Source organism: Pelophylax lessonae, assembly GCF_965119305.1.
Source record: "Pelophylax lessonae genome assembly, chromosome: 10".
Classification (NCBI taxonomy): domain Eukaryota; kingdom Metazoa; phylum Chordata; class Amphibia; order Anura; family Ranidae; genus Pelophylax; species Pelophylax lessonae.
Window position 1 is genome coordinate 29,943,092 of NC_138777.1, and position 12,049 is coordinate 29,955,140.

Below are 12,049 nucleotides of genomic sequence, written 5' to 3' on the forward strand. Positions count from 1 at the left end.
AAAAAGAACTTGGAGCTCCCCATGCCAGATAATAAATGAAACATGAAATGTTACATATATACTGTATATACAGTATACTGATTCAAAACAGATATAGAGGCACCATGGGTCTTGCAGAGGAGATAGATCAAAGAAAATTGAAGTTTTTTTTTTGTTTTTTTTTTTTACATTTAAAGTTTTTAAAATGGTGGTAGGTTTTATCAAAGTTTAGATTTTTAACTTAAGCTCTCGTAATTGTGGAAAGCTGGGATAGCCTAGAAAACTTGTTAAAAAGAACTTGGAGCTCCCCATGCCGGATGATAAATGAAACATGAAATGTTACATATATACTGTATATATACTGATCCGAAACAGATATAGAGACACTCATGGGTCTTGCAGAGGAGATAGATCAAAGGAAATATTTTTTTTTTTTTTTTTACATTTAAAGTTTTTAAAATGGTGGTAGGTTTTGTCAAAGTTTAGATTTTTAACTTAACCTCTCGTAATTTTGGATAGCTGAAATAGCCTAGAAAACATGTTAAAAAGAACTTGGAGCTCCCCAAGCTGGATGAAAATATAAACATGAAATGTTACATATATACTGTATATATACTGATCCGAAACAGATATAGAGGCACTCTTGGGTCTTGCAGAGGAGATAGATCAAAACAACAAAACAGCAGCATTTTTATTGTCGACGGTTCAATGAAGTGTATATATACTATATTACTGTTATGTAGTAGGTCTCTGTTTTCAGAAGTTTTTATTTAGATTTAAAATGTTTTCAATGATTTTAACCTTTCATAATGCCTTTTTAAGCCTAAAATGTCTGATTATAATTAGTTAACATCCTAGACTGCATAAAGCTTCACAGCTAATAGTGTCCCAAACTATGTGACTATACAGTATATAGAGCTATTTCATACTTCCTTTTTAGTTATGTTTATAGCTGCTTTACCGATCTACTTATATTATGTAGGTTGCCTATGTAATTATAATTTAGGTTTACTATCCACCATCAAGCACACACAAATTGTCATTCTTAACAATCGGGATTGAACAAGCAAAGAGTATTCTAATCATTACTATTTACCATAGTATTTACAACTTCTAACAGTTGATAGTGAATATATATATTTACATATATATATATATATTTATGTTTTATATATATATATATATATATATATATATATATACATACAGTATATATATTTATATTATTTGGGGGGGTTGTCCTCACTTTGGGAATGACAGACTAATTATTTACACATTTAATATCACATTGCAAAGCTTATTCTCGGTGACCTGACTCTCAAGGTCAGTCACTGCTTTATATCGAAGGACAGAAGGCAGGACAGCTTATAAGTTCAATGTCATATTATAATTGTCAATTACCTGATGACGCTGTAGCTGAATTCAAATATGCACTAAGCATGGCTGGCAGCATTCAGCACAAGGTGTCACTTTAAATGAAAACCTATTAACTTAGAGAGTAACAAATGAGGGTTTGGATACCTCTAAGCAAGGTGATTAGGGAGAGGGCTGAACTCAACACAATAGAAAGTGCATTGCCTGCACATAATCAGGCACATTAATGTCAGTGATCTATAGTGTTTATGCTGTTAAATAGTCCCTAGCACTTACTTAGGGGAATATATTTGTATTATACAGAAATCTCATCCCATTACTCTGAATTGTGCAATGTACAATAGGATGCAAACAATAGGAAAATTATATGTAATATTTATAACAGCAATGCAGGTATTAAATGAGAAGTGTGGAGTAATGCACCATTCCCTGCATATACAGTATATTGTATTATTATTGTTTTTGTTGTTATTATTATTATCATTATATAACATTCTATCACCACACTAACTATTCAAATATAGAAACAGTAATCAGTAGTTAAAATTGTATAATAATAATACAAATATAACCAACATTTCTACAATGTTGTTGTTATTACTATTATTATTATTATTATTATTACTAAATATATACAGTACAAATAACAATCCACTCCCCCATATTCAATTATAATAACAGTAATTGCAATTGTATAAAATAATAATAATTATAAATATTATTATCATTTTTGTTATTATTGTTATTAATATTATTGTAATAGTGATATTTATATCTATAATGTTAACATTAAGAGAAAGAACGTAGTAATATTTTCCACAGCAACCACTGGAATAGCCGTTAATCTTTTCTATCCCAAGAATGTACTTGCTTTAGGCAGCACAACTCCTTTTACATGGTTTGCTTACATTCTTGAATTATCCCATGTGAATGAGTCTATTTAAATTATTATTATTATAATTATTATTATTATTATCAAAAGACCAGGGAGGGTAGGTTATGAAGAAAAGCTTAATAAGCATTAAACTCAGCTACACTCCCTTAAAATGGCTAGAGTTCTCTTTAATTTCTGATTAAAGTTCCTCACTCAAGACATTCAGCATGCATCAGTTAATGTGACAGTTTCATGGCTAATTAAATAATTATTATTATAATTTTTGAAGGACAAATTACTTTTATTTGGTACTTTTTAAATGAAAAAAATAAATAAATAAATAAATAAATGTATTATGTTGTTATTATAGGTTGCCAAATGCACATAAATGCATATTTTTACTTTTCATATATTTTTTTTTAATACTGTAATTGTATATGACAATTACAGTATTAAAAAAAGGTTAATGCCGGCACCACTGCAGGATAAAAATCTTTATGTATTTCAAAGCCCCCAGACTGTATGTGTCATAGCTGATTAGTTATTATATGATTGAGTACCACCCTAATGGGTTCCAATTGTCATTGGAACTCATGTTGTCTGTGACAGTCACAATTGAGAGTCAGCAGCTGTGCAAAGTGTAATCTTTTGGCTCTTAAGGGGAAAATTATAAATGTATCCACAGCACAGCCTGGGTCATCATTCTGAGAAATTCTGGGGGGGGGGGGCAGTATTTTAATATTACACTCAAGAAATATAGGGCATAACCTCACAACAAAAGTGTATTGAATGCTTGGAACAGACTTCCAGTAAAGGAAGCAAGCTAGTCAACAATAGGTGAATTGAAACATGTTTTATTAATCTTAGGTCTATCCTTAGAAACAAAGGTAAAAAAAAATAAGGCTCATACACTATTGACCACTTGGACCTTTTCTGATGTATGTCTCTATGTTTCTAAGATATTGAGTGTTATAACTTAGTGAATTCAGCCACATGTCTGGCAAATCCTGCAGATGTGTATGTATGCTTTTTAGTGTAATATAAGAAAAATCATTTAATACATTCATAACATTTATTAAAATGAATCAAAGATTTTGAGGCACACATCAAAGTTCATGGACTTTAATAATGTTTTCAATCTTGCTTGAACATTTGTATGGTCACTGAACTCTTTTTGATATACGCTTTTGGGATTTGTATTTACCAACAACATGTAGCATAATACATATTGGTCTAAATTAATGAAGAAATCAGATTTTTTATACATTTTTTTTATCGGATGTGTTTTATAGCAGAAAGTTAAAAAAATGTTTTTTTTTTCCAAAATTTTAGGTTTTTTTTTATAGCGCAAAAAATAAAAACTGCAGAGGTGATCAAATACCAACAAACAAAAGCTCTATTTGTGGGGAAAAAGGACATCAATTTTTTTTGGGTACATCTTTGCACGACCGCGCAATTGTCCATTAAAGTAACGCAGTGCAGTATCGCAAAAAAAAATTGCCTGGTCAGAAAGGGGGTAAAGCGAGAGGTTGAATTTATCCTTCATTTTATGTATAGTGTAGGACCCACTGACAATGTGGTACTTTGACGTAGTGGTGGGCTTGAGCACGATATGGCCATATAGTGGGACCAAATCCCCATTTTCACTCATTTTGAGTGCCTTGTTATATTTGATAATCATTTCTTTTACATGTGTATGCTATCCTCTGTAGTTATATATGTATATTGTTTTTATAGCAGCACCAGCTTTAGAAATACATGTTCAGGGTGTGCCCCCCCCCAACCCTTTGTTTGTTTGTTATACAGGAAGGGGGTAAAACCTTCCAGGGCTGAAGTGGTTAACAAATGAATCCGAAACTACACACATTTTTTTGTCATGCGCAGCTCTACTCCTTGCACTCTTTGTCAGAGTTTTTATTATTAATAAAATAGCAGTAAAGTAAAAATGAAATAGATAAAGTGTATGCCCAGCCAATAAAAATGTTTTCATAGTTTTGGATAGTGAAGAGTTAGAACGAGTCTCAAATTTTTCCTAAAGTCTGGGGGGATTTACTCTCAGTGCCAATGATTTCACCAGACAGGAAGTGAAGGGAACTCAGCACAGAGGAACAAACAATGATTTCTTCAAAACAACAAAAGATAGGAATCTGCAACAAAGTTTGTTAAAATCCCTGCAATGTAGAGAGATCACCCAGAGGGAAATGTTTTTTTCTCAACAAAAGTGGAGTTACGATTTAAGTCTCTTGCTCTTCACTTCCTACTTATCTTCAGAACACTCTCACTAGCATCTCCTTTCAACCAACACCTGTCCACTGACTATCCTAGGAGCAGGGGTTGGCCCCCCTCAGGTCAGGCCCCTTGACACGAGATTCTGTACTCACTGTACTGCAGTGCCAGGTCCTCTAGTGTCTCCCCTGGACCCCTGGGTTCAGTTCCTCATTGCTATTCTCCAGGTCCTCAGGATGACTCTCCTGAGGCCTTGTGGCACCTCTACAGAGGAGGAGGCCACCCCCTCCCTCTGGGACTCCTCTATCCAGATGAAAGACCTCAAGCACATGTGCTCCTGGCTTTTATACAGTATCCCAGCATGCACCAAAGCTCTTTTCCTCTGCCAAATCACCAGGGCTGTATCAAAAGCCTATGCACCCATTTGTCAGGTTTCGGCCCACCGTCCAATATGCCCCCCTATTGGACCAATGTGAAACACTCTCTAGACAGGACGAGTTGCATACTGAGCACAATGAGCAGACCTCACTAACAGATCCTGCTCTCTGGTAGGCATATAGATTTACCTGCAGCCCTTCTGGTAAGCAGACAGAGTTTAAAATTATATTATCTCACTAGCACCTACCTAGGAGGGTGCTACAGGTGTAAATGTAGAGTATCTGATTTTTGAGCTGGTTTCTTCCAAACATCATAGAGTTTTAACAATCACCTTAAACTGTGGTAGGGTCTACTTTGGAATTGAAACACTGCATGATAATATTCAAGTACAAAAACAAATTTATTCCAGTGGTAAAATGTTCCCAAAGCCAAAAAGTTTTGGCTGTATCTCCATTCTTTCATCTTTAAAAAAATGAAACATTGTAATAAAATATAATCCACATACAGTCATACACTGTTTCATTTTTCAAGCCCTGCTGAAGGGGAGGAGATACAGCTTCCTAAAGGCGTTGGCTTTGGGAACATTCTATCATTAGAATAAACTTGTACTTTAATATTACGGTGTGGCGCCAATTACTCCATTATTATCTTTGTCTGTGTATTTTTTAAAAATGTTTCTCAATTTATATCTGGTCGTCAAGACAAGAAGTGAAGGGAAATCTCTCTAATGGAGCACCAAATAGCACCAAATAGCATTACCAACCTCACAGTTCCTATCCTTCCTGAAGCTATCAAAAACTAGAACATTTTTTGGCTTGACATAGAAATTAACATTTTGCTAGTCTGACCAAAACCTTTTTAAATGCTCTAAAGTTTGAATAATACTGGGCATGTTTAGTTATGTTCCAGGTCATCAATCTTGATGTTATTCTCTTGGGACAATGCAGGCTCAAAGCACCGGTCTCCAAACTGTGGCCTTTTGAATATGGCTGTCAGGAAAGGCTTTGCCATAGCACTGATGGTGTTTCCAGGCGCACGCGTATGTGCGAACATGCAAACGCGCATGCGTGAACAGCCCATCCGGCGCCAAACAGTCTATTTAAACAGAGCTTCAGCACTGGCTAATTGCTGTTTGGTCTATAGCGTTCTGTGTTGTTCCTGCATTCCTGATTCCTGCATTTGACCTCTGATCTTGACCCGGTTTGCTTCCGACCATTTTGACTGTTACTTTTCCTGAACCCTGGCTTCACCTTTGATTCTGTCTCTGCCTGCTGCACCTGTTGATTCTGCATCCGTTGCCGACTGTGTGACCCGACTATGCTGCTGTCTGTCGTACATGCCTGATCTGTCTGTCTGTTAGCAACCCAGCTCGTCTAACCCTGCTTCCAGCTCTTCCAGCCTGCTACAGCTCCTTCAGTCCAGCTCAGCATCTTCTGGCACCTGCTTCCTGCTGTGCATCCACAGTCTGTCATCAGCCAAGCCAAGCCAGTCTGCCTGCTTCCTGCTGGCACATCTACCTGCACAGACTTGTGGACTGATCATTGGTGCTCTACTGTCTCACCACCAGTTGCCCTCGAGCTGTACAAGAGGCCTTCCTCCACACATCAGGCTCACCAACCAGGTATGTGACAATGGCCTTTGTTTGGCACTTGGGGAACTATTCCATCCACTGACGTCAATAATAGGGCATGCTTCCTGTCATTGACACCAACAAAGGGGAACTATTCCTCTCACTGACATCATCAAAAGGGCACAATTCCCCACACTGACACCAATGATGGGTCACTTTTCCTCCTATTGACACCAATGAAATGGCACAATCCCTCCCACTAACACCAAGGATGAGGCACTATTCCTTCCATTGGCACCAACAATGGAGCACTAGTCCTCCCACTGACACCAAAGAGCATTGTTTATTCCCACTGTATGCCAGGACATTTTCTCCTCCCACTGGCCCTAGTCCAGCCTCCCTAAAGTCTGAAAGACTGTAAAATGCCCTTTGTTTAGAAAGTGTGAAGAACCCTGCTCTAAAGGATATGCTCTAAGGTCCTACATACTGGGGTTGATTTACTAAAGGCAAACAGGCTTTTCGCATTCTAATGGAAGTTGAGCTAAAGGGCAATTTCCCCAAGAGGTTAGTGAATATAATAACATTTCTCTTTGAGTAGAATACCCAAATGTGTTTAACCTCCCTGGCACTCTGATTATGTCAGAATTTTTTATCTCAAAGCGGTACATTGTTTTGCATGGAAATCTGTTGTTTTATATTTTAGGCCTGTAATTCTTAGGAATAACTCACTTAAATCTGTCCAAACAAGAGTCTAGACATCCCGGGTATGATAAAGTTTGAAACACAAAATCATTTTCAAATTATAATATAATTATAATAATACATTTTATTCAATAATATAATCAAATCAAAAACACAAAAAATGTGTACAAACAAGGGGTGTGATATTACTAGTCACTGTAATAATGGTTTAGAAAACATCTCAGGTATGAAAGATTTTGAAACATGGGACTTCACAAAGTCCGACGTCACAATCGGGACAATAGAATCTGGTTTCCTTTCTTATTTTCCTTCCACTGTCATTCAAACCACGCACATCCTTGTAGGTGCTGACTTTTTCTCAGTTGATGGGATGTAGTCCATGAAGTGACGACCAGTCAGGCATTCCGGGTTGACAACGCCAACAGCATGACGTCCAGATCTATTTACAGCCATTGATGGTGTTTGGTGATTCAGAAAGATACGTTCGGAAACTTTCCAAATGAAGTCCGAATAAATCACAGGCTTGTCACTCTTTTTTTTTGAGCAGAATGTAGGCATTCCACAAGCATTGCGCAAGAAGATGTCTAAAGATCTTCTTATAGTACTTCTTTTGCTGTTTCCTAATAGCTGGGTAGAATGTCATTGCTTGGTCGGCTCTGTCGACACCTCCCATGGTGTTGTTGTAGTCTATCACTACTTGTGGCTTCATGAATTCTTTCCCACCTTTCATGCGTACCACAACAGTGGAGGTGTTATGCACTGTACTCAATAGGGCACACATCTTTCTTGTCCCACCATCGCAGTGCCAACATTTTGATTTCCTGCCAAGCATCCATTTCTCCTGTCTTGAGCTTCTTTTTGCCAAACATTGGCGACATGTCGTGCCGGTTAGCCCTTACGGTTCCATAGGCATCAGTTTTGTTGTGCAGTAGAACCTCATAAAGTTCAGGAGATATATAAAAGTTGTCAGTTGTTATACAATAGCCCTGATTTAGCAATGGCTCAATTAGTGACAAAACAGAAGATGTTGCCATTCCACAATTGCTGTATTTTTGATCGAATTTTGTTCCTTTTCCAGTGTATATGACTGAATTTCCAAATGTAGCCAGTTGACGATTTCCATAGCATGTAGGATTTTACGACAAATCATGCCCTCTTTGATGCAATGTATTGCACCCAGCTGAGCCTTCCCTTGTAGGCCATTCGACTTTCATGTATGCTGATGTCTCTTTCTGGCACATAGCTCCATTGGAAATTCTGTAGAATCATTTGATATACTTCCCAAATTTTCTTTAGTTTTGGTGCAGGATGAGTAGCTTCATCAAATTCTTCATTGTTTACGAAGCGGAAATATTTCATTATGAGGGAAAATCTGTACTCTGACATGACGGTGCCAAAGAATTGAGTGGCAAGTAATGTATTGGTTGTCCAATACCACTTCTGCAGGGATTTCCCCACCACTCTCTGAAGAATTATTAGGCCCAGAAATTTCCAAATGTCATCTTTGGTCACTGGTTCCCACTTTCTGCATCTTCATACTTCCAATGTGTAGCCAATTGTTGCTCTTTGTACCGGTTTGTCTCGGTAACTATTTTTTCAATAACCTCATCAGTCAGAAATAATTGTAGGTATGCCAAGGGGTTGTCATGGTCAACGTCAACTTTCATACCAAGTGCTCCAGTAAATGGGAATCTTGGGGGCACTCCTTGATCCGTACCGCAGTCAATAAAGCACCAAGTTCTCACATCGCTGAGCTCAGTCGCGGAATCGTCGCTGTTGTCACTTTCAGTACCTGATGACGAATTTTCCCACGAATCGCTATCGCTCATTTCTTCAAATAATTCAGATTCAATGTCCCTGTTTTCCAGTTCGTCTAAAAGCACTTTTGCGCTAAAAGAACACTTTTTTGACGCCATGGACGTTCTCAATTTTCCAGGCACAAAGAACCACAAAAGCACCGGAAAAGCCTCTAGGTGAAAAGCTGTGGAGAAATGGCTTGATACAAAGTTGTAATCCTAACAGATTACACTGTATCATGTCATTTGTTTTATTTATTTTTTGAATTTCCCATCGGTTCCACCCCCCTTTGTTGCAGCGCTTGCAGGGAAGGGAACCGGAAGACAGATGCGGGCATTGGCCAGAGCACACAGAGGGAGGATGGCTGGAGGACGGTGGGAGGACAGCTGGGGGATCGTAGCGGAAGGTAAGTGTGATTGTGGGGTAATCCCAAGTGTGGCTTGGGGATACCGCTTTTGGCACTGTATATTAACCCAGAGCCAAACTAGCCAGGGAGGATAAAAAATAAAAATGCGTTTTTTTTTGCACAAGATTGGATGATGGAAGTCAATAGAGCGTCACCTCATTCACCAAACGTGGTGGTAAATTCTCTTGCAAAGTAAACAGACTTTTTTCCTTGTAAATAAACCCCATTGTGACATCTATATCATAACAATTGCCTCCAAAGTCCTAACTTCTAGGAGTTTCTTTTTTATTTTCAAGGACTTTGGTACAAAGACAAGTATGTTGTTCTGCATGAATGACAGCCACCCTAGTCACAGGTCATCTTCCGTGTTCTCCCCAGGGTGTGCCAAAGCGTGGTGGGGGAGGAAAGATCATCTCAATTAGATTGTCCTTCAGATATTTAGAAATTCCCTCTGGGTTCCATAATGGACTCTTCAGATTCCTTTCCGTGTTCCTGAGTAATATGACTTCTCTTTCCTATTTCGATGTCCTACGTAGTCGCCATATGAAATATTCAGGATCAAGTGTCTATTTTCACTGGGGCTTGTCAGGCGTGGATGTTAGAGAATATTATTTTCTTTGCCTGTACATGTGGAAAGGTGTTTTTTTTTTTTTTTTTTTCTTCTTCTTTTTCTACAATTGTTTTATTTGATTTATTTTTATGTATTCTATACATCCTATATAACACATTTTATTCAAAGCTGAACTCCAGGCAGTCATAACAGACACATGTTTAATTTATACATTTTTTAACTTTATTTATTTATTTATTTTTTAAATTGGAGCAATGTAAGTAATTTGCCTCCTGTAATCCACTCCAAAGACACGCTGGTAGGTTAATTGGCCTTACGTATGCAGGTGTGTTTGAATATAAGCTCCTGGAGGACAGGAATTGATCTGAATGTACAATGCGTATATTATCAGCACTATGTATTATTAATATACAGGATTTATATAGCACCAACAGTTTGCACAGCACTTTACATAATCAAGGGAGACACTACAGTTACAATACCTAAAAGTGATTGTAAACAATCAACTAAAACAATCCATTCAGTTTACCCTCTTAACCACTTTAAGACCGGAAGGATTTTCCCCCTTAATGACCAGGCCCTATTTTGCAATTCGGCACTGCGTTACTTTAACGGACAATTGCGCAGTCCTGCGAATCTGTACCCAAATAAAATTGATGTCCTTTTTTTCCCACAAATAGAGCTTTCTTTTGGTGGTATGTGATCACCTGTGCGATTTTTATTTTTTGCGCTATAAACAAAAAAATAGCAACAATTTTGGAAAAAAAAAACAATATTTTTCACATTCTGCTATATGAAATTCTCAAAAAAAAAATTAAAAATCAAAATTTTTTAGCATTTTAGGCCAGTTTGCTTTCTGCTACATATTTTTGGTAAAAAGAAAATCACAATAAGTGTATTTTGTTTGGTTTGCGCAAAAGTTATCGCGTCTACTAACTACGGGAAAGATTTATGTCATTTTTATTGTTTTTTTTTTTTAATAATAATGGCAACAATCTGCAACATTGAGGCGGACAGATTGGACCCCTAACTGACATTTTTGACACTTTTGGTGGGACCAGTGACATTACTACAGTAATCAGTGCTAAATATATGCACTGTTACTGTAATAATGACACTGGCAGGGAAGGGGTTAACCCTGTGGGTGATCAAGGGGTTAAATGTGAGCCTAGGGGAGTGATTCCAACTGTGGGGGGGGGGCGTGGCTTCTGAAATGGCCATAGAGACATGTGATCCTATATAGAAGGATCACATGGGCTGTATGACAATTCCAGGGAGAAGAATGGTCAGCTGTATTTACAACAGCCGACCGTCCTTCTCTCTCAGCGGGGAGCGATTGCGGGTGTCAGGCGGCAATCGGAGCTGCCTGACACAAGCCGGCTTCCCCGCTGACGATCGGGGGTGGGAGCGCGCCGCTGCGCTATGTGCTTTCTAACTGTGTGGGGGGTGGGTTGGACAGAGGCAGAGAGAGAGATTGGTGATTCAGCTTAGCAGAGAGAGAGATTGGTGATTCAGCTTAGCAGAGAGAGAGAGATTGGTGATTCAGCTTAGCAGAGAGAGAGATCGGTGATTCAGCTTAGCAGAGAGAGAGATTGGTGATTCAGCTTAGCAGAGAGAGAGATCGGTGATTCAGCTTAGCAGAGAGAGAGATCGGTGATTCAGCTTAGCAGAGAGAGAGAGATTGGTGATTCAGCTTAGCAGAGAGAGAGATCATGATGCAGCTTACCAGAGAGAGAGATCAGCGATGCAGCTTAGCAGAGAGAGAGATCAGTGATTCAGCTTAGCAGAGAGAGAGATTGGTGATGCAGCTTAGCAGAGAGAGAGATCGGTGATTCAGCTTAGCAGAGAGAAAGATAGGTGATTCAGCTTAGCAGAGAGAGAGAGAGATTGGTGATTCAGCTTAGCAGAGAGAGATAAATAAAGGAAAATAACTGCGCTAACTAATGCGATCCAGCAGCAACTTAAATTGTGACAAACAATCAAAACATATAGGCTAGGTAAGTCGCGCTAATAAGTGATGTTGGCAAATATCCGCATAAATGTCAAATCATATAAATGTCCAAAAATCGTCCAATGATAAAGGCTGTCCCAAGTAACAGGAGTAATCCGAAATCCTCAATAAGAATGTAAACCATCAGATAAGTGATCTCCTTACCAGACAAGGAAAGGGAA

At 38.2% G+C, this 12,049-nt stretch overlaps 1 long non-coding RNA gene across 1 annotated transcript in view; it reads right to left on the minus strand.

The window, feature by feature from the left end:
• Positions 1-12,049, minus strand: part of LOC309564927 — a 1,622,900-nt gene that overhangs the window by 326,897 nt on the left and 1,283,954 nt on the right. The window lies entirely within an intron of this gene.